At 41.4% G+C, this 26,979-nt stretch overlaps 1 long non-coding RNA gene across 1 annotated transcript; it reads left to right on the top strand.

Moving 5' to 3' along the window:
- The first annotated feature begins 260 nt into the window (after positions 1 to 260).
- LOC120998303 lies at positions 261 to 25,797 on the top strand. The gene is made up of 4 exons (XR_005778331.1): positions 261 to 376; positions 6,299 to 6,303; positions 12,985 to 12,989; positions 25,784 to 25,797. It is a non-coding gene; the product is annotated as an uncharacterized LOC120998303 (long non-coding RNA).
- The last annotated feature ends 1,182 nt before the right edge of the window (positions 25,798 to 26,979 follow it).

The following is a 26,979-nucleotide window of genomic DNA, read 5'->3' as shown; positions in this document are numbered from 1 at the left end:
TTGGGTGTGGTATTTTTTAGTTATGATGATATTGTGGTTAAAGAATATGGATATGACGTACATAATATTATACACGTGTGGACAAAATTGTTAGTACCCTTCCATTAAAGAAATATCCACAATGGTCACTGAAATAACTTGAAACTGACAAAAGTAGTAATAAAAAAAAAATACTGAAAATCAGCTAATGTAAATCAGACATTGCTTTTGAATTGGATTTCAACTAAATAATTGAAAAAAGCAAACTAATGAAACTTCTCTGGACAAAAAATGATGGTACCCCTAGAAAAGATTGGAAATAATGTGACCACAGGGACATATTAAACTAAGGTGTGTCCTGTAATTAGCATCACAGGTGTCTTCAAACTTGTAATCAGTCTGCGCCATTTTTAAGGGCTCATGCACACGAACGTATTTTCTGTCCGTGTTCATTCTGTTTTTTTGCAGACTGTATGCGGAATCATTCATTTCAATGAGTCCGCAAAAAAACTGAATTTACTCAGTGTGCATTCCGTTTCCGTATGTCCGTATTTCCGTTCCGCCAAAAAATAGAACATGTCCTATTATTGTCCACATTACGGACAAGGATAGTACTGTTCTATTTTCCGTTCCGCAAAATATGGAATGCACACGGACGTCATCTGTATTTTCTGCCGATCCGTTTTTTGCGGACCGCAAAATACATATGGTCGTGTGCATGAGCCCTAAGGGTGAGAGTAATCACTGTGCTGTTTAGTGTCATGGTGTGTACCAAACTGAACATGTACCATACAAAGCTAAGGAGAGAGTTGTCTCAGAAGATTACAAAGAAAATTATAAACAAACATGTTAAAGGTAAAGGCTATAAGACCCTCTTCAAACAGCTTCATGTTCCTGTTCCTACAGTTGCACACATTATTCAGAAGTTTAAGGTCTACGAACTGTAGCCAACCTCTCTGGAGAAGAAACATTTATGACAAATGGAAGAGACAAATAATACAAATGGTAACCAAAGAGCCCAGAACAACTTCAAAAGATATTACAGGTGAACTCCAAGGTCAAGGTACATCAATGTCAGATTGCAACATCCATCACTGTCCTAGCCAAAGTGAACTTAATGGAAGATGACCGAGGAAGAAACCAATGTTGAAAGCAAATTATAAAAAGTGAGACTGGAACTTCCCAGAAGGCATAATGACAAGCCACAAAGCTTCTGAGAGAATGTATTTTAGACAGATAGGACAAAGCTGGAGCTTTTTGACAAGTCACATCAGCTCGATGTTCACAGAAGCAAAAATTAAGCATAACAAGAAAAGAATATAGTACCTAATGTGAAACATGGTGGAGACAATAATATATTAGGGCTGCATTGCTGCATCTCCCATAGGATGTCTCAAATATGTGCAGGGTACAACGAAATCTATCAAGGCATTCTGGAGTGAAATGTGCTGCCCAGTGTCAGATCGCAGTTCATGGGTCCTCGAACAGGATAATGCCCCAAAACACACAGCTATGGATGGCCAAGGATGGCTAAGAGACCTGATCTAAATCCTACTGAACATATGTGAAAGGAGCTGAAACATGCCCTGAGATAGATGGAGCTGTTTGCTCATAAGGAGGCAGTAGTCTCATTGAGAGATACAGAAATCACTCCATTCAAGTGATTGACTCAAATGGTTGAGCAACAAAATATTAAGTTAAAGGTACTATCATTTTTGGCCAGGCTAGTTTCATTAGTTTATTTTATAAATTATTCTGTAAACCCACAATTAAAAAGCAATGTCTGATTTTCATTAGTTGATTTTCAGTAATTTTTGTGCTATTACTTTGGTCAGTTTAAAGTTATTTCAGTCACCATTGTGGGTTTCCTTTCTTTAATGGAAGGGTACCAACAATTTTATTGATGTGTGTATGTAGAGATGAGCAAATTTCTTGACATTCATTTCATGTCAGATTCTAATGAATCAGTCAGAAGATTAGATTCAGATATGAATAAATTTGACCCAAACCGAAGGTACTCCAAATGGCCTGAAAATTTGTATATGACACTCCAAGGGCTCTTATTTTTTCTTTTCTCTTATTCTCTATTTTTTTTATACATTTCACTATCTTTTTCCACCCCCTTTCAAGTTCTTTACAAAGACAGCATTAGTAATGTAAGTGTGACACTGACATATAGAGCTGTTGGTAACTGCATGGTTGACAGTGTTAGCAAACACCCTTTTCAATAATACACTACATTGTCAGATTTTTATGCTTTTAAAAATAGTTTATACACACACAAGGTAGTATAGGAAACAAAGATTAGCTTGTTTTGAACAATCAGTCCAAAAATTAAGCCTTAACATTTGCAGATGCCTGACAGTTGTGAGATAGTGACAGATCTCACAGAGGTGAGAGGCAAGAAAGGGGTGGATAGTGCAGTCCACACCCCTATCCCACCACAGGTGAAACCAGCTGAAGGTGCTGGGGCAGGCATAAAGCACCTCCCAGGGTGTCAGTCTTGGGGAAGGAGATTCGTTGTGCAACAGAGTCCTGCTGGAGGCTCTGGAAGAGTGGTCTCAGCCGGGCTGGCTGAGGGGCCACGGGGCTAGGTGCTATCCGGTACATTGGGGGACGCCGTGATGTCTGGGCGCAAGGGTCACAAGGCCAGAGTCAGGAGGACTACTGGGCCACACTCCCCCATAAAGGTACTGGACTTGAGACCGTGTGTGAACGGTGCTCTGTACAGCCAGAAGGCTGATGGACAGCCGCATGTTATGATGTGTGTGAACGGTGCTTTAGGTGAGTCAGGTTATGTTATGTTTAGTTAGAGCCCAGCCGGGCAGGTGTTTATTTTGTATGATTTATGTTTGTTTTGCTGAGGTGCCAAATAAAGTGATGTTTGGACCTTAAACTTGGTGTCTGGTGAAGAAACTTGTGTGAATGACCCCCGGAGAAGAGCTAACCCCCCCACACAGTGTTTATATACACAGAGTAGTATACAGCAAGTTTTTGGAGAAAAAGGGCACATTATCTGCAGCCAAAATATATGCTGCTGGTGATTTTGGAAATCACAATTATTGTGTACGGTGAGGTTAAAGAGGACCTTTCACCTGGAAAAACATTGTGAACTAAGTATGCTGACATGGAGAGCGGCGCCCAGGGATCTCACTGCACTTACTATTATCCCTGGGCGCCGCTCCGTTCTCCCGTTATGCCCTCCGGTATCTTCGCTCAGTAAGTTATAGTAGGCGGTGTCTGCCCTTGTCCTGTGGGCGTCTCCTTCTCCTAGGCTGTAGTGCTGGCCAATTGCAGCGCACAGCTCACAGCCTGGGAGAAAAAAAACTCCCAGGCTGTGAGCTGTGCGCTGCAATTGGCCAGCGCTACAGCCTAGGAGGGGGAGACGCCTACAGGACAAGAGAAGACCCGCCTACTATAACTTACTGAGCGAAGATACCGGAGGGCATAACGGGAGAATGGAGCGGCGCCCGGGGATAATAGTAGGTGCAGTGAGATCCCTGGGCGCCGCTCTCCATGTCAGCATACTTAGTTCACAATGTTTTTCCAGGTGAAAGGTCCTCTTTAAATGAAGTAAAAGGGTCAAGGTCAGTAACTTTGGGGTCTAGTGTAGAGGGATTTAATAGTTTTGTTCAGCGTCTGTTAATTCTAGTGTGTCATCTTGTGATCATTAAAACAGCAGTGGCATATGTTGTCACATGATAGGAGTATCAACATCACCATAAACATCACAAGTAAGGCTACTTTCACACTCGTGTTTTGTGCGTATCCGTCATGGACGGATCCGTTCAAATAATACAACCATCTGCATTAGTTCAGAACGGATCAGTTTGTATTATCTTTAACATAGCCAAGACAAATCCGTCTTGAACACCACTGAAAATCAATGGAGGACGGATCCGTTTTCTATTGTGCCAGATTGTGTCAGTGAAAACGGATTGTGTCAGTACGGATCCGTTTGGCTCAGTTTCATCAGGCGGACACCAAAACGTTGCAAGCATCGTTTTGGTGTCCGTCTCCAAAGCTGAATGGAGACTGAACTGATGCATTCTGAGCAGATCCTTTTCCATTCAGAATGCATTAGAATGCAAACTGATCCGTTTTGGACCGCTTGGGAGAGCCCTGAACGGATCTCACAAACGGAAAGCCAAAACGTGAGTGTGAAAGTAGCCTAACATTTAAAGTACAATACAGTACCCACTGTGTAGTCCTCTCCTTCTTACTGGACTGACTTCTGCCACTGCTGGCATCTTCAAAGGTCATTTAGCTACAATAAGCAAGAGCTTTCATGTATTTCCCTGCTGCCTGGGGACCTTCAAAATGGGGGGGGGGGGGGGCTGTGTTTCTCACAGCCCTCTCCATAAGCTGAATGATCTTTCGCCATCCTCTCCTGACTGATTACATGGATCGATGTCGGGCAGGGAGAGACAGAAGTGTGCAGATGCACAGCTCTCTCACTGATCCTGCAAAGCCCTACATAAGCATTTTGCGGGATCATTAAGAAAGCAGCCAAGAAGATCTGGCACCTCTGAAACACCCTAAGTGTGGACTATAAGATACAGGTACATTTAAGCAAGATTTTATTTCCTGCTAAAAACTGAGTCTTATAGTAAAAAAAATACTGTATCCTATCACTACTGCTAAAACATGTCTTTCTATCAAATAATTCAGAATGGCGTCTCTGCTTGGGACCTTACATGCTTTACCTGCCTAGTAGATGAGTCAATATTATCCCTCCTGATTGGAAGTCATTATGGGCAAGCCCAGGCTCATGCGGTCCTCCATCTTTATCTTCCCTGCCCTGTTTCCATTACTAGTGCACGGAATTTGATATTGGCAGGTACAATTTTGTACAATGCATCCAAATCAAACTGCCAAAACTTTGGCTCAGTTTGGAGGTAACATTTTTTGGGAAATCTATAATTATGTTATTGAATACTCAAATATTTATCTTAATCTGTATTTAAATAAAATTAAAGTCCTATGTCATTTTTAGGAAAGCCAATAGTATCAGAAGTTACAAGGAGTAGGTAGGTATAAATGTTAATAATCATGCTTAGTGCCAATTAAAGCATATTTCTAATCGCATTTCTTCTTTATTTCAACCTGAGGTTTATATGGAACAAGTTAGAATCTAATAAATTACTGCTTTTCTGTAATGTTGCATCATGTACTGTACTAAATGATTGTTCCTTCCTTATTGTATGCCACAACCTACTAGTTTTGTTCCATTTATTGTATTTTCTTTTATACGGTATGTGGAGCTGGGTCTCTACTTATGTCAGATGTATAGTATATTTTTTATACATTTTTATAATAAAAGGAATAAAACAATTACCTATTGCTGTGCTTATCATTAATATTTAACCACATGTATAGTGCATACTACAAAGGGGCATCTATACATTTTAAACTAGGTCAATCTTAAGGGAGAATTGGCACTAGCAAATTCATTGTTAAACCAGGCACGATGCATTGTAGGTGTAGATCTGCTGAATGTAATGATACCTTTCACTTAGCGATCCACTGCTTCATCCTGTAGAGAAACTACTTTTAATCCATATGCAAATGATCAGTTAAGTGCACCAAGGATGGGACCAAGCCACTCTGTGCACACTTGCTCCTCCTGCTTCCTCTGCCAGCCCCACCTTCTCCTTCTTGATTTGCAGGGCCAGCTTCCTACATAGTCATCTCACCTAGTCCTATCAATCAAGAAAGAGAGGGAGGAGCTGGCAGAGGTAGTAGAAGGCTCAATGGTGCACAGAGGGGCTTGGGCCCATCCTCAGGGCACTTAACAGCTCTTTTGCATATGAATTAAAAGTACTTTTTCTCCTAATTGAAAAGTGTCATTACATTCAACAAAGCTAGCCCTACTATGCATAGTACCTGACTTATCAGTGAATTTCATAGTAACAGATTGTTTTAAATTTATCACGACAACACAAATAAGATCATACCAGAGAAGCCAGGGCCCATCAGTAGACAACAGTGTGTCAGGGTTTTTGCCTCTCATCAGTACAGAGCAGTGTAATGGTTGCTTTGCTGTGATTTATGACTGATTTGCGTAAAGTACTTTCTCACAATCATCTAGGTTCCTTCTGAAGATTATAACCAGGGCAACTGCTGGCACTCTAGAGTAGCAGTCTTACAGCATGTTTTAAAGGGGTTCCGCAGTTTGTTTAAAGTGATGATCTATCCTCTGGATAGATCATCAGCATCTGATCGGCGGGGGTCCGACACCCGGGACCCCTGCCAATCAGCTGTTTGAGAAGGCAGCAATGCTCCAGGAGCGCCGCGGCCTTCTCACTGTTTACCGCAGGCCAAGTGACGTCACGACTAGCATCAACTGGCCTGGGCGCGGCTAAGCTCTGTTCACTTGAATGGAGCATAGCCGCGCCCAGGCCAGTTGATACTAGTCGTGACGTCACTTGGCCAGCGGTAAACAGTCAGAAGGCCGCGGTGCTGCTGGTGCACCGCTGCCTTCTCAAACAGCTGATCGGCGGGGGTCCCGGGTGTCTGACCCCCGCCGATCAGATGCTGATGATCTATCCAGAGGATAGATCATCAGTTTAAACAAACTGCAGAACCCCTTTAATGACAGGGGAGTAAAGACTATCATGCAAATGTGACTGAAACAACAACTGGCACTCTAGAATAATACTTTGACTAGCTTATCACAGATGAATCAATGTCCTCAGGGTCAGCAACAAAGACAGGCAAAGGACAGGAATGCACAAGTCCGGAAAATATTGGTAGATTACGCCAACTTAGAAGCAAGGCTTAAATTAAATAAAATTTTATTTAGCATGTTTTAATTAGTAAGTTTGCTATTTTGCATATATGTTTCTGTGTCTCAAATATGTCTGGAAACAAGAACACTAAAAATCTTGTTTTAATAGAGGCTTGTGGGTGTGAATAGTTTTTTGTTTAGAATACAGGTCATGCTGAATGTGACAGCATAATGACCTCGAAAATTCTATAGCTTTTTCTTTAATTAAGACCTTTTTGTGTCACTTTTACATACCCTTTAGTATTCCAGACCTTTGTACATTTGAATGTGTGACATAGACGAGTGTTGGCTTGAAAGAAGTCTAGAGGCTGATCTTTCTAAAAGACACTGTACAGGAACACAGTAATTCACAATGCGTAAATCAAGCCATAATGTCTGCACTATACTGGCAAGTAAATGATTCTTGGCTGCCAACAACCACTGTGAAGCATATGCAATATAAGAATTTCTCCATTCAGCTATACAGACATTGACCAGGCTTCTGCCTCATCAGTCAAGCTTATTGACCTCTGTCTCCACATAGTATTGGCCCAGAAATCTGCCAACTCAAAGAGAGCGTCATGTCAATAGGAGAGTTACTGTAGCAAGAATTGTGAAATTTCTGTCAGAATAGTAGTGTTCTCTTGACTACCTGTCAAGTGCTTACATGAAGAGCGCTTTCTAATAGAACCAACAATACAAGTCATTTAATGACTTTTGTGAAGAAAAGACAGAAAGGTCTTACAAGGGTCATGACTAAATATTGGTTTCATATTTTCTTTAGGTGTTAACCGTCAAGAAATATTTTTCTCTATTAAGAAATGGAAAATGTTATATCTTGAAATATCCAGTATCCACTTTCTAGAACTTCAGCAATCTAAGTTATTTTGAAATTATAATTATGCGTACAGGACAAAGCTAGTTGCAAATATGTAAAGTTAATAATTTGATCTGATTGCCAATTAATTCTAATTGGAGTGTGTCTTTGTACCAACTTTAGGGAAAGTGTCCCATAGGAAAATCAAAATGGGGTTGAATTGAGATGGTTTCAACATGCTCTACCTGTTCAAACCATGCAGATGAAAACCGCATTGCAAAACAGCAGCAACTTGCTCTATATATATATATATATATATATATATATATATTTATATACCGTATTTTTCGCTTTATAAGATGCACCTGATGATAAGATGCACCCAGGTTTTTGTGGAGGAAATTAAGAAAATAAAATGGTGTGCTTTTGGTGGGTTTTGAACTAATGGGAGGTCTGTGGATACGTACTGTTATGGGGGATCTGTGGATAACACTTTTATGAGGATCTGTGGATGACACTGTTAAGGAGATCTGTGGAGGACACTTATAGGGGAATCTGTGGAGGACACTTATAGGGGGATCTGTGGAGGACACTTATAGGGGGATCTGTGGAGGACACTTATAGGGGGATCTGTGGAGGACAGTGTTATGGGGATCTGTGGAGGACAGTGTTATGGGGATCTGTGGAGGACAGTGTTATGGGGATCTGTGGAGGACAGTGTTATGGGGATCTGTGGAGGACAGTGTTATGGGGATCTGTGGAGGACAGTGTTATAGGGGGATCTGTGGAATATATATATTTGTTAAAAAAAAAAAATCAAATCACTAGTTAGACCACACAGTACAATTCTGGGCTCCTGTGCACAAGACATACATAGCAGAGCTGGAGAGGGTTCAGAATAGGGCAACTAAAGTAATAATTGGAATGGGTGGACTACAGTACCCAGAAACATTATCAAAATTGCAGTTATTTAGTTTAGGTGGAAAAGGGGCTAGAATAGCCATTAGTGGAGAGCTGGAAAATCACTTAAGCACATTTAACCCAGTGAGGTTCTCTTCATTCCCTCTCCATCCTACCTTAAAATGGCATCACTGAACTCCCTCCTGGAGCAGCTGCATGAACCACCAGCTCCCAAGGAGATGAAAAGCTACAGGAGCAGATTGTTGCTGTTCTCAATGGTACAATGCTGTTGTCTGCTCCTGACTGGCGAGCTCTCAGAGCTCTCTCTGCTGAACGCTTGAGACCACAGTTGGCACCTCAGCCCCAGTGGCGGACAAGGAGTCTAAGTAGGGTCTATCCAGGAGAGTCTTTGTGATCCTTGGCTACAGGCTGCAGATCATGGTCTTACAGGAATTCTGTTGGGCATCCAGTTTTATGGAGGATAGCTGGCTTCACTCTCACCATGTGGTGGGGCCTGCAATGGACTGCTCCTCTGTGGCAGGTCCCTGTGGTAATTATTATGGTTAGTGGACCTTCCTGCCAAACTGCTCATGGCCTGGACTGCCCTCCTTGATGTCTGGACAAGTAGATGGTGGGCATCAGCCCTCCTTCCAGCTTAGATCCCACAGCAGCATCAGGAATTTTCACTCTCCATACAAGGGGCTGTCTATCTTGCTGCAGCCATGATGGCGAAGCAGAATCTGATGGAGACAGTGTGGTCCAGAAAAGCAACAACAAACAACTGGATGCAGGATTTCCATTTGGCAGGGCTACAGCTCCTCCACAGTCTGGTGAGTATATGTCTATGTCTTGTCCATTCACCCTATTTATGTGTTAGAAATGTGAGCAGGCAGGATTCAGGCCCTCTAGCGTTCTGAGTTATTAGGGTGTAGCTCCCTGGGTCTCCGATGAGGGGAACTGTTAGGGGGTATATGGACACATAGGAACACTGTATTACATTTAGAATTGGCGGTGGATACGCCTCTACATGACTTCGGCAATTCACCTCCAGCACAGGGGCTTATTAAGACGGGTGTCTAAAATGTCGGTCTTAATAAATGTGCCCCAAAATATTTATATTTCTGTCAAATAAGAAGGTTTGGCCACCAGTATACAAAAAGAAAAGAAACTATGGAACTCCCAGTAACTAGATTTTCGATCCATTTAATAATTAGGTTGCTTGACATTTCTGTTAGCAATCAGTTTATTGGAGATGCAATAAAATTCTGGATACAAACTCTCCACATGGTTTGTAACAATTGCTTGGCATTTGTAATTGATTCAGGCATTTCTTCTGATTTCCTTAATTTAAGTGGAAATACACTTTTCATTACTCAAATTGTACCAATCGGCAACTAGAAATAGGGTGGAGTTTGTTTTTTACCTTCCTGTGGATCAGCTCTGCTGGATAAAGATTTGATATGGATAAATGTTTCACTTTTTCCAACCTTGCTAACTATATAACTTAGAACATGCAGAAATGCTCAACTTGCATGTTTTTTTTACTTCATTAATGTTATCTATGCAGAATTATTTAACCCATTAAGGTCCAATCTGTTTTGGACCTTAAAAAGGGTTTCTAGGAGAAACATTTATGTAAAAACATGGTAGGATAGGGTTAAAAAACAAACAATCATTACTCCCCTTAGCGACCCCTACTCCTCTCCATTTCCTGGGCTCAGGCTCGACATGCTAGAAATGGCTTAGACTGCCCACTCAGCCAAGTAATGACTCAGGGATCTTTCACACGAGCATGTGCAGTCCGGAAATCACAGTACGTGTGTGACCGTGATCCTCCATTTTGGAAACTGATCTTTTCTCTGGAGCATAAGGCATTATACTGATTTATACTGTTTTGTACCTATGCACTGCAATTTTTTACTAGCATTGATTAGCTTACTTTTTTTTTATTAATGCATAACAAATCAGCCATTCTGCTATAGTTTATTTAGCATTTTAGGATGTTTGTCATGCGACAAAGATGACTTTTGTCAACAAGGTGACAGTGTCAAACATCTATGAGTTTATTTATGTTTTTCTACTTTTGTACAATTTTTTTTTTTTATGGACAACAAAGTCGGTTTTGGGACACCACTTTGGTGAGAGCCATACATTTTTAATTTTTCCACTGACATAGTTGTATGAGGGCTTGTTTCTTTTTGTGAGGTACATACAGTGGAAAAATGTATTTTATATCTTATATCTTTGCTGTGATGCCCTGTATTTATGCAATAACTTTTTTATTTTTCCGTCTATATAGCTTTATGAGGGCTTGTTTTTTGCCGGACAAGTTGTAGTTTTTAATAGAGCCATTTTGGGGTACACATAACTTTCTGATTAACTTTTATTAACTCTTTCTGGGAGGGAGATGGGAAAAACAGCAATACTGCCACTGCATTTTTAAGATATAAATTTTATGGCGTTCATTTTTTTATATAAATAGCATAATATCTTTATTCTCTGGGTCACTACGATTACAGTGATATCAAATACATATATTATTTTTTTTCTGTTTTACTACTTTTTTGCAATAAAACCCCTTTTTTTTAAAGAAAAAAATGTTTTTGCATTGCGGCTTCCCAATACCCATAACTTTTTTTATTTTTCTTTCTATGGAGTTGTATAACGGCTTGAATTTTGCGGGGCGAACTATAATTTTGGAGTAAATGGCGCTTTTTGATCACTTGTTATTACGTTTTCTGTGGCAACTAAGAATAAATTAGGGATGGAGGAGTTAAAATAAATATATTAAACTCACCTAATCCATGTGATGAACCATGTAATGAGCGCAGTGACGTTACCAAAGGTCATTTTCTCCCAGGTCCTCAAAGAAGAAGAAAGAAGACAAGCTGGGCTGCGCGAACAAGTGGATGAGGTGAGTTTAATTTTTAATTTTTTTAACCCCTCCATCCCTAATTTACTTAGCATTCTGTATCAAGAATGCTATTATTTTCCCTTATAACCATGTTATAAGGGAAAATAATAAAGATCGGGTCCCCATCCCGATCATCACCTAGCAACCATGCGTGAAAATCGCACCGCATCCGCACTTGCTTGCGGATGCTTGAGATTTTCACGCAGCCCCATTCACTTCTATGGGGCCTGCTTTTGCGTGAAAAACACACAATATAGAGTATGCTGCGATTTTCACACAACGCACAAGTGATGCGTGAAAATCACCGCTCATGTGCACAGCCCCCTAGAAATTAATGGGTCCGGATTCAGTGCGGGTGCAATGTGTTCACCTCACACATTGCACCCGCGCAGAAAACTCGCCCGTGTGAAAGGGGCCTAATAGTTCCACAAAGGGACTATAACAGACAACATTCTGATTGATTTTAAAATGCAATGCATTATCATCATAGGGGATAATTTTACGTGATATTTATGTAGTCCGGGTTGTTACGGATGTGGCAATACCAAACATATGGGGGAGATATTTTATTTTTTGCTTCTTTTTTTTTTTTATTGAAAAGTGTACTTTCAATGGAAAAAAAACAAAATTTTTGAATGGGATTTTTTTATTGAATATTTTTTATTGTTTTACCACTTAATAGTTCCACAGGAGGACTATAACAGACAACATTCTGATTGATTTTAAAATGCAATACATATCCCTATAGTGCATTGCATTTTAATATCAGTGTTATTCTGATATTGACCAGCAGGCTGCGTCCGAGAGAGGCGCAGGCTGCGTCAGAGAGGCGCAGCCTGCTGGAAATGACTGAAGGCTGGTCTGGGGCCTACACGAGACCCTAGCCAGCCTATACACACATTGGCACCACGCAATCGCATTTGCGGGGTGTAGATGGGCTACAGAGGGAGTCCACTCCCTCTATCAGCACTTTACATGTGTCGGGCACCATTGCCCACAGCATGTAAAGTGTTAAACAGCCCAGATCGGCACTCCTGAGAGTCCTGGCTGTAAGAGCAGGGCGTGGCTCTCATGTGAGAGCCGGGCCCCTGCTTCCTGCTGCACGGGGGACCCGTGCAGTGCTTAGACTGGGCCGCCGTAAAAAGCGGTCACAATGTGTCACATTACATCCAATATTATTTCAAGGCATAGCATGCGATTATGTACAGTTGTCCCAACGTTTCGGTCACTAATGACCTTTATCAGGGGATCTGTAATCCATGCGCCCAGGAGGAAAGGGATGTTAAACAAGATGGCTGCTTTATTATTTATTTATTGGGAAGTTGTTTTTTTTTCTAAAACTTTGTTAAATTTTATTCCATTTTTTATGTCCCACTAGGGGACTTGAAGCTGCGATTTTCTGATCACAAGCTTAGTATTCTAAAGTATTACAATCTATCTGTGATATACTGACAGGAAACATATCAGACTATGGGCCAGATTTTTCATTAGCTCAAGTCAGAATAATGGAGTGAAAAAGTCTCAAAAAAATGCGCAAACACTAAAACTGCGCACAAATTTGCGACTTTTTTCTGCTCTGCACTATGCTCGCCAGTTTTCTGAAAGTGGGCGTGCTTTCTTATGTAAATGAATCTCTAGACAGATTTACTATTGGGACTATTTAAAAAGTCGCTAAAAAATCACAAAAAAATGCGCAATTTCACTCCAGTGAGGACCATGCTTATCTTCTGAGACTTTTTAATAGAACATGCGACTTTTTTGTAAGGACGTGCGACTTTTGTAAAGCTGCTTACTGACAGATAAACTGCTACCGTCAAACCACATTTATTACAGTCTTAAAGGGCCGATCATAAATCTGACTTGGCTAAAATTGACTTTAGCCATATGTGAAAGTGGAGTGAGCTGTCAGAGTAATGATAAATCTGGCCCTATGTCTCTAGCATGGCCTAGTAGGTGGATCTTTATGGCAGACCTGTGGGCCCATGTTAGGCTCCTGTTTGTCGTGATAATGCGTTGTCACCACACAATTTTCAAGCAGGAAAGATGGGTAGAGAAAGGGGGCTCGGTCTCTCTATCAAGCTATATTGATTCTACTATTGATCACATTGTACAAGGGCTAGAAAGGCTGGGATCAGAAATTTGCCAATCCCAGCAACCACAGTAGGAGCCTGGCTATCAGTTGTTGATCGTGTGGGAACAGCTTCTTTGACCCCATAATCATCATCATGTACCTGTACATCATGGTGCCTTAATGCATAGCAAACTATAAGATACAGATATGTTATGTTGAGTTAAGGGGATAATCAGAATTATGTTTTTACACATGCCATAACTACTATATAAGCATCTATGACAGTAGCATATAATTTAAAAGTTCTAACTCTGGGCTCTCCACCAATCAAAAAAAATGGGTCAGCCAAGCAGTGGTGTCTCTAGCTTTCAAATTTTGGGGGGGCACACTGGGGGCCAGGACAAAAGTAGGGGGGGCAGCTATTACAAAGATACATTTACACAAGTACGCTTAGAAATACTGCGATACTTTACCCAATACCTAAAACCGCAACAGTGAAGAAAAATCCTGCTGTCTGTGGTTTTAAAAAAAAAAAAACAATCACTCAGATTTCAACATGTCCTAGTTGCCTGTGGATGACACTTTTATAGGGAGGGGGATCTGTGGATGACACTGCTAAGGGGGGGATCTGTGGATGACACATACCGTATATAGCATCTTATGCTATATGTGTCATCCACAGATCCACCCCATGACAGTGTCCTCCCCATTTCCCCCTCCATAACAGTGTCATCCACAGATCCCCCTCCCTATAACAGTGTCATCCACAGATCCCCCTCCCTATAACAGTGTCATCCACAGATCCCCCTCCCTATAACAGTGTCATCCACAGATCCCCCTCCCTATAACAGTGTCATCCACAGATCCCCCTCCCTATAACAGTGTCATCCACAGATCCCCCTCCCTATAACAGTGTCATCCACAGATCCCCCTCCTTATAACAGTGTCATTCACAGATCTCCCTCCCCACCACTCACAGGAGTGTACATTTGACATTTCTAAACTGTAATCCATATCCTGCAGTAACTTTAACTTTAAATCAGGATTCAGCGGCCGCTCATCTCTACTAGTACCTTAACCTTACACCACTCGGCTAGCTTCGGTAACAGAGCCAGGCTTCAGCCTACAGGCACTGCCTGTTAGTTGTTACCTGATTTCTGCAGGTCAGAGGCTACGGATTACAGTTTAGAAGAAATGTACACTCCTGTGAGCGGTCCAGACCAGTGGCTGATCCAGAGCCTGGTCTCGGGAGGGGCACTTCCAGATTATTTTCTGTCCGCCGCCACAGAACAAGGGTGCTTATAGAACAGACTACACAGTGTAGAGGTATACTGTACATTGCGTGGCACAGTGTGGAGGTATACTGTACATTGTGTGGCACAGTGTAGAGGTATACTGTACATTGTGTGGCACAGTGTAGAGGTATACTGTACATTGTGTGGCACAGTGTATGCTATATGTGTATAACATAAACAAATTTCACATGAAAACTTACAATTACTTGGCTTGGCCCTTGGGGATCTCGGACGCCACTTCACCACTTTGGCCGGGGGCTCGGCGGAGCTGATGTGTTTTATCCTATTGAGAAAGATTTCATAATAAGGATTTGGAGAAGGGGCAGAGGGATAGCAGAGCAGGGAGAGAGATTGGTTGCTATGACGCCGTGCACTCCTGCTCTGAACAGGAATCCAGCCCAGCATACCACGGACCGCTCTCGGCCACGGAACACGGCCGTGTGCATCTGGCCTTATATTGTGACAATGCAAAAAATACCCCCTTGTAATGCCCCCAGTTGAGCTAATGTCCCCCATAATGTGCCAGTATGAAATACCCCTATATAGTGCCCCCAGTAAATTCCCCCATAGTGCTCCTCTCCCCCTTCCTCCTAGTGCCCCCCATAATGTACCAGTATAAAATGCCCCAGTAGATGCCCTCAGTGTCCCCCATAATTTGCAAGTATAAAATACCCCTTCTTAGTGCCCCCTGTAGATGACTCCTTAGTACTCCTCTCCCACCTTCCCCAGAGTACCCACCATAATGTGTCCCAGTATAAAATGCTACTGTACAGAGCCCCCCATATAAAATACCCCTTCTTTGTGGCCTCAGTAGATGCCCCTATAGTGCCCACCAATAATGTGCCAGTAATAAGTGCCCCCAATAATGTGCCAATAATAAGTGCCCCCAATAACGTGCCAGTAATAAGTGCCCCATCACGTGCCAGTAACAAGAGCCCCCAATGTGCCAGTAATAAGAGCCCAGCCCCCATCACGTGCCAGTAATAAGCCCCCCATTTTAGTTGGGGGGGCACATGGGGGGCACATCGTGATGTAGGGGGGCCGTGGCCCCCTCTGGCCCCCCCCCCCCTGGTGACACCACTGCAGCCAAGTGAGGTGGCCAGATGCAGCAGAAGATGCAATGCACATCTCTTTTCATTTAATTATATGAATAAAAACAGGTAAGCTTGGCTGTTTGTTTAGCTTCTGTAAACTGGAAATTTGAGCTGCACACATTAGACCCCTATTCGCCCATTCTACCAAACCAGTGGATATTGAGGGTCCTTGCTGGAAAATGGAGGGATGAGTTGCACCATTGACTTCTGTGGGTCCATGTGCAGTCTGTTGCACACACAATATACCACACAGACAAAAAATATGTCTGGTTGAATCAGGCCTTACAGCAGAAGAAAACAGTTTAAAAACTGAATTGTCATTGAGACAGATGCAAAGTTTGCTCTTGTTTTTAAATAGTACATTTTAATAGTCAATAAATGCCCATTATTTATTGTACTTATTTAAATTAGTGTTCAGTTTTTGTTACAATTACATATTCACAAATGATTTTTCATAGCACAATTAGTGTTCTAGAAACATTTAACAAACAGTCATTCTTAATATGTCTCATTAAGACCAATTATATTAGTTTAAAATGCTCTCCATGGTAAATAATCATGTCATTTCACATAGTTTATGATCTGTGAATAAATAAGCATTCATATACACAGATATAAACAAAAATAATAATATAATAATGCATACTTATTTTTCATTCAAAATTTTTACGTGGGTAGAAAAGACTGTAGAATATGTTAAAAATAAATTAGCTGGCAAAATTGTGTGATAATACACTCCACATTTCAGAAAATTGCACCTAGTAATTTTGTCATATCAGGTGTTTTCAGAAATTCTGTTTTTAAAATGGAAATCAGGGTAATTTTTAGTAGTGCAAAGCAGTAGAATATAGCTAATGGGGTCATATCACATACCAGGGCAGCTAAAATGGTATTCTAGCAAAAAAAAATTCTTCCACTGGGCTGTGCATGCTGTCTCGACACACACTATGAATGCTGATCAGCCAATCAATGACTACAGCAATGAACTTCCTCAGCCAATCATAAGTTGAGTGTCAATTCCAGTCATTTCCTGCCGAGTCAAGGTAGGAGCAGGAAGTGGAGCGCAGCAGGGACCCCAGCACTACCAGTATATTATCGGGGGGAAGGGCGAGGTGAGTATACAGTAAGTTCTGTTATTTTTTTACAGTATGTGCAGCCCAGTGGAAAGCTTTTTTTTGTGATAGAACATCCCTTTAATTCCATCATTCTAATCCCTTAAATTCTCAGGGTGCTTTGCACACTATAGCCCTCATTTACCAATATATTTGTATTCCCTGGTACACTGTAATCCAAAAAGTATGACTTATCTTCTGAGGGTCACATCTATTAATCATTTGCGCCAGAAATTAGGGGCATTTTCCCCATTAATGTCAGCGCTGCCATAGATTCATGACTTCATTTGCACCACCAAAAAACTGGCTATGCACCCTTTAAGAAATGTGGCGAAGTCGGCATAAAAATTGGGAGATTTGACTATTTTTTAAAAGATCAAAGTTGCTATACTATGTGTTTGGGACTTTTTAACGCAATGTTTCAGGCACAGGAGAGATTCTCCCCCTGTGACTAACAATATGCCACACAAGTTACATTTCTCTATTGGACACAGTGATCATGTGATCACTGGTTCTCAGGGAGAGCAGTGTAAAATGTGTAAAATGCTCCACACATGGGGCTGTTTTCCCCTGCAACTGGGACTCTTTTGGATGCCCTAGTTACGGTAGACAAGTGCAAAATTAAAAAAAAGTTTACATACAGGGGCTTACTCAGATCTTACATGGCCCCGCCCAGTTTCCTAATATACCCGTGTCAATTACTCCCAGGATATGCAAGTCACAATGCCCCATTTTCTATTTTCCATTCACACAACCATGTCTATTTTGCAGACAGGTAACCACATATTCTCAAAACATTATCAAAGTATTTCATTCCTCTCCCCACAACACAGATCCTACGTGTCTAGTCGACACCTGGGGTTCCATTGGCAATCGAGAATTCAGTGATGACATCACTTTCCTGACTGTACACTTGCCATCATAACTGCATGAACCCCAAATCTGGTGACCTATTTAAACAATCAAGGGTCCCATGAACCTTTTCTGGGTATCAGTAGCCTAGACACTGCCTAAAGCCTACAACTGATTTCTTCGGCCTACCAGTGATTGACCCAGTGATTGATATTTGGACATCGCATCTGTTTCTCTCCTTGGATTTGTTACTTCTCTCCATCTCTACTTTACTACTTTGCTTTTGCATGCACACACCATGGTCAACCAGAAACATCCCTTAAAACGGAATATTCTTCAAAATGTAATGTACAGCACTTGACTTCAGGCCTTCTGCACTGTTTAGTAGATTGTGTTTTTGTTTTTATATTGTAGTCTTTTAATACGCCTAAAAAAACTCAATACAATTTATTGATAAAGAAACAGAAAAACAGCAGAGATTTATCTAATTGCAGGAATAAGTTGTTTTCCACACATCAGAACAGCAAGACAGAATCCTACTTTGCTAAGCCATTTTAGTAGAACTTTTACATTTAATATCTTGATCACTATTAGTACATTAGGAAAAAGAAATATGGGATGTGCTGCTATTTGACTTTTAGAATGTAGATCGGGTCATCTAAAATACAGCACTTAATCAGTAGACTGATAGGTTACAAATAGTGATGGACGAACATCGTCCGGGACGATTCGCGAAACGCGCGTTCGCGATAAAATGTTTGCATTTGCATCGCGCCCATTGACTTTAATAGCAGGCGAACCTGGAAAACCTTTAGGTCATATTTGCAGCCACCAAATACAAACTATGAGTGCACAAATAGTCCCACAACATGGACAGTGACATACCAGAGGGGGATCATTGGCAAAAATTCCCACAAAAAATATGTATTTTAATCAGGGGCCATTTTTATGCGTCTTAAAGGGAAACTCTAAAAAATGTGCCCTGCTGAAACCTAGGAAAATTGTATTTCCTTTCAGTTTGATGTATGCAAATGTGCAGCTATCTCCGTTCATTCTTTTTTTTTCAATGCAAAAATCGCCTAGTTAAATTTTGTATAATGTGCATGCGCAAAAAGGGCGTGGCCTAGTCTAGCAACTGGTTTGAACTACCCGAAGTTTGATGCAATTAGAAAAGATGGTTGGAAGCAAATTTCACGACAGTGAGGAAGAACTCCTGATCACTGTAAGTAATTTCACATTACACCAGTGTATTTGATTACATTTCACATGCATGTCAGACCAATCGCTGTATATCAGTTGTTAGTTGAAGCAGGTATATCACCCTCAAGCAGTAATTTTGTGGACGCAGGTATATGGAAAACCTCTGCCACTATTTTCTGGAAGCTGATAGATCGCAACCCCTTAATCAGTATTTTCTGGAAGCATACAAATGCACTATAATATACTTTCTATGTTAGAAAGTATATTATAAGTATATCACACCCCTCAGTATATCACACCTATCGATAGCACAACATTACCAGTCCTTAACCCCTTCCCGACCAGCGCCGTAATAGTACAGCGCTGGCCGGCCTTTAAAGATGTCGCCCGCTTCTGCCCGCTGCGGGCGCCATAGCCGCGGATGGCCGCCTGCTTCTTTTAGCAGACATCCGCGGCTCATGTCCGCAACTGGCAGTAATGCTGATCTCGGACATTTAACCCCTCAGATGCCGCGGTCAATCCTGACCACAGCATCTGAGCTCGCTGAAAACAGAAAGCTTTAGCTTTCGGTTGTGCTGTGCTCCGGCTCCCCATGTGGCAATCGGAGGAGCCGGAGCATGTGTGCAGCAGCCCCTGTCTTTGTGAATGACAGGAGGCTGCTGCATAGTATTTCCTATGGAGCCCTTGCCTGTAATAGGACTCCATAGGAAAGTACTAAAATCATCATAGATTCCAATGCAAGTGCATTGGAGTCTATGATAATAGCAATCAGATGATTGATTGTTATAGTTCCCTATTAGAACAATAAAAAAGTGTAAAAAAAGTAAAAAAATAAATAAAAAATAAAAAATTCAAATCACCCCCCTTTTCCCAAAATAAAAATAAAAGAGCTAAAAAATAAATAAAATACATATCATGGGTGTCGCAATGTGCGAAAAAATCCCCAGAGTATAAAATACTAAAAATATATTCCCCATACGGCAAACAGCAAAACAGAAAAAAGCGTCCAAATGGCCGATTCGCCATTTTTGGTCGCTTCATTTTCTACAAATAATTAAATAAAAAGTGATCAAAAAGTCATACACACTTCAAAATGGTATCAATGAAAAGTTCAGGTCGCCCCTCAAAAATTGAGCCCCCATACAGCTCCGCTCACATAATTACAAAAAAGTTATAGGGGTCAAAATATAGCTGGTAAAAAATAAAACAGATTTTTTTCCCACTTTTAATTTTTTTTATCACTATCAAAACGCAAGAAAAACTATACATATAAGGTATCGCCGGATTTGTACTGACCTGTAGAATAAAATTAACTGGTCAGTTTTATCATACATTGAACGTCATAAATAAAAAACCCGTAAAACTGTGGTGAATTGCTTTTTTTGCAAATTTACCCCATTTGGAATTTTTCCCCCGCTTCCCACTACATCATATGCAATATTAAATGGTGGCGTTGGAAAGTACAACTTGTCCTGCAGAAATCAAGCCCTCATATGGCTATGTGAACAGACAAATACAAAAGTTATGGCTCTGGGAAGGCAGGGAGCGCAAAATGGAAACGCAAGAATAAAAACACCTCCGGGGTGAAAGGGTTAAAAGGACTTTTGTGGCCCTATTAGCTAGCGTTTGGTGTCCCTAAGTTCCTAACAGCCTGTCCCTGCTCCAAAATGCGACCCTTTCCCTACACTGGCAAAACACATAATGTAAAATGGCTGCCAGACCGGGTTCTGTTATAGGGTTGGGGGGGGTGTCCATGTGCTGAAACGTCTCAATTGGCTGTCTTGATGGATGTGTCATGGGTCAAAGTTCGGCACAATGCAAAAGAATATGGCGGATACGAATATCGCCATATGTTCGCATATTCGCAAAGTTCGCCGTGAAACGACATTTTGTCTCCTACACTTTGTCATCTCTAGTGACAACGTGTAGGGGAGAAAATGTGACTTAAAGGGGTTATAAAAGGGTTGGGACATACCCATATTTTCAGCCAGGCTGAATCGCATAGGGCAAAGGCATTTCCAGGAGATAAAAAAGCCCTTGCCTCCAAGGCACTTATAGGCACTTGCAGATATTGAAAGAATCTATATGCGTATGTTTGTCCTGCCCTCACCGGCCTCTAAACAGCATTGTCAGCTGTTTTACACAAAAAGACCATCTCTTTTTAAATAGTATGTTATCCATACAATGCTAGATTAAGTGTATACTAATCTAACATGGTTACCATCAGGATTCGATATACAGTGCCTTGCAAAAGTATTCACCGCCCTTGACTTTTTTCGTATTTTGGTGCCTCACAACCGGGAATTGTCATGGACTGTTTGAGGATTTGCATCATTTAATTTACAGAACATGCCCACAACTTTGAAGATTTTTATAATTTTTTTTTTATTGTGAAGCAAACAACAAATAGAACAAAATAAGAGAAAAAGGTCAATGTGCATAACTATTCACCCCCTAAAGTCAATACTTTGTAGAGCCACCTTATGCTGCAATCACAGCTCCAAGTTGCTTTGGATAAGTCTCTATGAGCTTGACACCTCTTACCACTGGGATTTTTGCCCATTCCTCCTCGCAAAACTGTTCCAGCTCCTTCAGGTTGGATGGTTTGCACTTGTAAACAGCAATCTTTAAGTCTGACCACAGATTTTCTATTGGATTGAGATCTGGGTTTTGACGAGACCATTCCAACACATTTACATGTTTCCCCTTAAACCACTCAAGTGTTGCTTTAGCAGTGTTTTTGGGGTCATTGTCCTGCTGGAAGGTGAACCTCCATCCTAGCCTCAAATCACGCAGAGAGTGGTACAGGTTTTGCTCAAGAATATCCCTGTATTTAGCACCATCCATCTTTCCCTCAACTCTGACCAGTTTCTCAGTCCCAGCTGCTGAAAAACATCCCCCAGCATGATGCTGCCACCACCATGTTTCACTGTGGGGATGGTGTTCTTTGGGTGATGTGTTGGATTTTCACCAGACATAGCGTTTTCTTTGATGGCCGAAAAGTTCAATTTTTAGTCTCATCAGACCAGAGCACCTTCCTCCATACATTTCGGGAGTCTCCCACATGCCTTTTTGCAAACTCACAACGTGCCTTTTTTGTTTTTTGCTGAAAGTAATGGCTTTCTTCTGGCAACTCTGCCATTATGCCCAACTCTATGGAGCGTACAGCTTATTGTCTTCCTATGTACAGATACTCCACTCTCTGCTGTGGTACTCTGCAGCTCCTCCAGGGTTACCTTAGGTATCTGTGCTGCCTCTCAGATTAATGTGCTCCTTGCCCGGTCCATGAGTTTTGGTGGGCGGCCGTCTCTTGGCAGGTTTGCTGTTGTGCCATGTTCTTTCTATTTGGTTATGATAGATTTGATGGTGCTCCTGGCGATCATCAAAGATTTGGATATTTTTTTATAACCTAACCCTGACTTGTACTTCTCAACAACATTGTCCCTTACTTGTTTGGAGAGTTCTTTGGTCTTCATGACAGTATTTGGTTAGTGATACCTCTTGCTTAGGTGTTGCAGCCTCTGGGGCTTTTTAAAAGAGGTGTGTATATGTAATGAATGACAGATCACGTGACACTTAGATTGCACACAGGTGGACATCATTTCACTAATTATGTGACTTCTGAAGGTAATTGGTTGCAACAGAGCTTTTTTGGGGGCTTCCTAACAAAGGGGGTGAATACATACGCACATGCCAATTTTCTGTTTTCTATTTCTAAACAATAGTTTTATTTATATATTTTTCTCATTTCACTTCACCAACTTAACTATTGTGTTCGGATCCATCACATAAAATTCAGATTAACAAAACATTGAACTTAAGGCTGTAACAAAATATGAAAAAAGTCAAGGGGGGTGAATACTTTTGCAAGGCACTGTACATGTATTTTCAGTTGTGTATATAAAATGCATATTTTCTATGGACAGTGCTGGGTGATTTACTTTTGTTGCGCAGTACTTTTCCTAAAACCTCTCTCTCTCTCTCTCTCTCTCTCTCTCTCTCTGCAGCAGTGTGAGCTGAGGCTGTAGTCCTCTCCATGCACAGTATAGGAATAAAGCTGTCAGTCATTCTTCACATCCTCTGATTTTATGAAAAGTTCTAGAACTTGAATGGGAGCTAAGCTCAGCCTACGGCTCTGTGCATTTTTGTGTTTTCAGTGCCAGCGGCTGCCACAAAGGCCCCTTTCACACGGGCGTTGCGGGAAAATGTGCGGGTGCCTTGCGGGAACACCCGCGATTTTTCTGCACGAGTGCAAAACATTGTAATGCGTTTTGCACTCGCGTGAGAAAAATCGCGCGTGTTTGGTACCCTGTAGATTGTATTATTTTCCCTTATAACATGGTTATAAGGGGAAATAATATCATTCTGAATACAGAATGCATAGTACAATAGCGCTGGAGGGGTAAAAAAATTATGAAAAATAATTTAACTCACCTTAGTCCACTTGATCGCGATGCCCGGCATCTCCTTCTGTCTTCATCTGATCTCTGTGCAGCAACAGGACCTTTGGTGACGTCATTCCAGTCATCACATGATCCATCACCATGGTAAAGATCACGTGATGGATCATGTGATGACCGGAATGACGTCACCAAAGGTCCTGTTGCTGCACAGAGATCAGATGAAGACAGAAGAGATGCCGGCTACGCGATCAAGTGGATTAAGGTGAGTTAAATTATTATTATTATTTTTTTAACCCCTCCAGCGATGTTTTACTATGCATTCTGTATTCAGAATGCTATTATTTTCCCTTATAACCATGTTATAAGGGAAAATAATAATGATCGGGTCTCCATCCCGATCGTATCCTAGCAACCATTCGTGAAAATCGCACCGCATCCGCACTTGCTTGCGGATGCTTGCGATTTTCACGCAACCCCATTCATTTCTATGGGGCCTGCGTTACGTGAAAAACGCACAAAGAGAAGCATGCTGCGATTTTCACGCAACGCACAAGTGATGCGTAAAAAACACTGCTCATGTGAACAGCTCCATAGAAATGAATGGGTCCGTATTCAGTGCGGGTGCAATGCGTTCACCTCCCGCATCGCATTCGCGCGGAATACTCGCTCGTGTGAAAGTGGACAAACAGTTGATTGGTGGGGGTGGGGGTGTCAGACCCCCACTGACCTGATATTGATGACCTATGAGGAAGATATGCTTAGTCATTCAGATTTAGCTATCAGTCACTCAGTAGGGCTAGTCACACAATGTACATATATAAAAAGAACCAAGGTTTAATGAATTAATTTAGCAAAAAAATATATATATAAATCTGCTCAGCTCCTCCTGCTCTATAACATGATAAACTACACTGCATTTTTATTGAAACGGGATTCCTTTAAATATAACTGAAATTTAGTTTTCCTCATGTAGGAAACCAACCTTTATAGGCACACGCTGCATTGTTAAAAATACACAATGTACAGTTATACATACATGATTATTCCTGTTTATTAGCAAAACATCAATGTTTTTACTATGCTTACTGTGAGAAGCTGCAACAATGTATCCACTCTGCCAAAATAATTGTATTATCTTTGCACCCAGAGGAAGGGAGTTCACTTAGCATTTGCAATCTCACGGACTAGTTGTAGGTCAGGAAGTTTAACATTTCTCTGAAGGGTGTGAGAACATATTGGGTACATTCCAAAATTGTGGTTTCATTAACATTGAGGAATTGCAAAAAGAGGAGAAATATGCTTGTTTTTGTATGAAAAGCAAAGATTATGTAAGTCCAAAAATAACACAGTTTATGACTAGGAAACAACTGGCAGGCTTAAAAACTCTGATTTGTGAAATGGGGAATGGCCGAATGGGCAAACATTATGTGTATACTAAGAGGGATAGTCTGGCACGGTAATATTAATGGCTCAGCTTCGGAATTTGACTTCAGTCAACCATGACAGTCAGCTGAATGAAGATGCTACAACACTCCTGCAAGTGTCATGTCTCCTTCATTGTTTAGCCATGAACAGCACTATGTGTACATTTGTGGCAGGTAATGTACAGTAGATTAGTAAAATTAACTGCTGGAAGCTGTAGTAGCCAGCTCAGCCACAACCAAATCTACAGTGTGGTGCCAGGATAAGCATTTTAGGGGAAGGTGGTGCTCCTGGCTGGTGTTCAGCAGTCCCTTCATTTAGCTGGTGAGGAGTTGGGCACCTACCAATCAGATATTGCTAGCCTACCCTAAGGATAGACCATTTATGGTTATCTCATGAAAATAATTTGTCACTCATTGACAGGATAGGTGTAAATATCATATCATATGGAATGCATATGTTGGTTCACTGCTCCATTCAATTCTATGGGACTGACAGAGCACCTTCTATGTCAGCTCCATCTAAGTGAATGGAGCAGTGGACTGGCATGTGCACTACAGCTCCATTCAGAGAGGGCACCCCTCATTTTCAGGATCAATTAGTCAGAATAGCGTTTAACTGGGTTTTGCGACTTGGCATAATGAGATGGTAAATCTCCCCCTTTGTGTTTCAATTCCTTACCATTTGCAGTATATTTAGTTCCTGACAGTAAATGAGAACATTCTGGTTTACAAGTACAACACATACGTAGTCCTCCTTTCAGCTGAGAAACTGATACAATTATAAGTGGTGTAGGCAATATTCTCTGAGCTACCGTATATACTGTACATCAGCAGCAAAAGTGTCTCCGATAGCATGCTACAATGCATCAGTGTAGAGTACATGCTATTTAACTCACAAAGCCTTGCCTAGAGTGGATACATCTACATGCACTTGCCAGCTAGAGCACCACTAGCTATATATTTTGCTGCTTGTGTACATGAAAAAAAATTGTTGTGAAATAAACAAAATCTTGCAAATAGTGAATTAACTGAAACAAAGTATTTTACTGAATTGTATAATGTTTCATGAATACAGTGATTTAATTGGTTGGCACATCTGGGACTTTAATGGCATATCGCTACCATATCACATCAATGTCAGATAGATATGGGTCCCACCTCGGTTCTATTTGCAGAGCAGGGCCACTGAAGGGAACAGAGATCAGTTATGCATGCACAGCTACCCTTGTTTAACTGCTATGGGAGTTCAGAAAAAAACCTAAGCTATTTCAGGCAGTCCCGTGTTGAAGGGAGAGTTGGCCATGCTTGTGTGGCGTGCCCTCCATTCGTTGCTACTGGAGTTTCGAAAACAGTCATGGTCTCTCTGCTATTTTTGGAACTCCCACAGTGATGACTAGAGAGCACACAGTGCATGAGTGTGCTCTGCTTCACTTCTGGGCCCCATCCTGGAGAAATGAACAGGTCCACAGAGATGGAACCCACACCTATATGATATTGATGGCATATCCTAGCGATATTCCATAAATGTCCCAGATGGGCCAACCTCTTCAACCCCTTCTACCCCAGGCCATTTTTTGCAAATCTGACATGTGTCACTTTATGTGGTAATAACTTTAAGGCCTCATGCACACGACCGTTGTGTGCATCCGCGGCCGTTGTTCCGTTTTCCGTGTTTTTCTGCGGACCCATTGACTTTTAATGGGTCAGTGGAAAATTCGGAAAATGCACCGTTTTTCATCCGCGGCCGTGATCCATGTTTCCTGTCCGTGAAAAAAATATGACCTGTCCTATTTTTTTCACAGACAACGGTTCACGGACCCATTCAAGTCAATGGGTCTGTGAAAAACCACGGATGCACACAAGATTGTCATCCGTGTCCGTGATCCGTGTCCGTTTTTTTTCAATCATTTTAAAGGCAAACTTGACTTAGAATTTATTTTCTCTTTTCATGTCCGTGGATCCTCCAAAAATCAAGGAAGACCCACAGAAGAAAAAACGGACATGGATTACGGAACTACGGAACCCGTTTTTGCGGACCGCAAAAAAAATCGGTCGTGTGTATGAGGCCTAAAAAACACTTTCATTTATCCAAGCCATTCTGAGATTGTTTTCTTGACACATTGTACTTCATGACAGTCAAAAATTTGAG

Source organism: Bufo bufo, chromosome 4, assembly GCF_905171765.1.
Source record: "Bufo bufo chromosome 4, aBufBuf1.1, whole genome shotgun sequence".
In the NCBI taxonomy this organism is placed as follows: Eukaryota; Metazoa; Chordata; class Amphibia; order Anura; family Bufonidae; genus Bufo; species Bufo bufo.
Note: the sequence above shows the minus strand (reverse complement) of the source record. Positions and strands in the feature narration are given on the sequence as shown.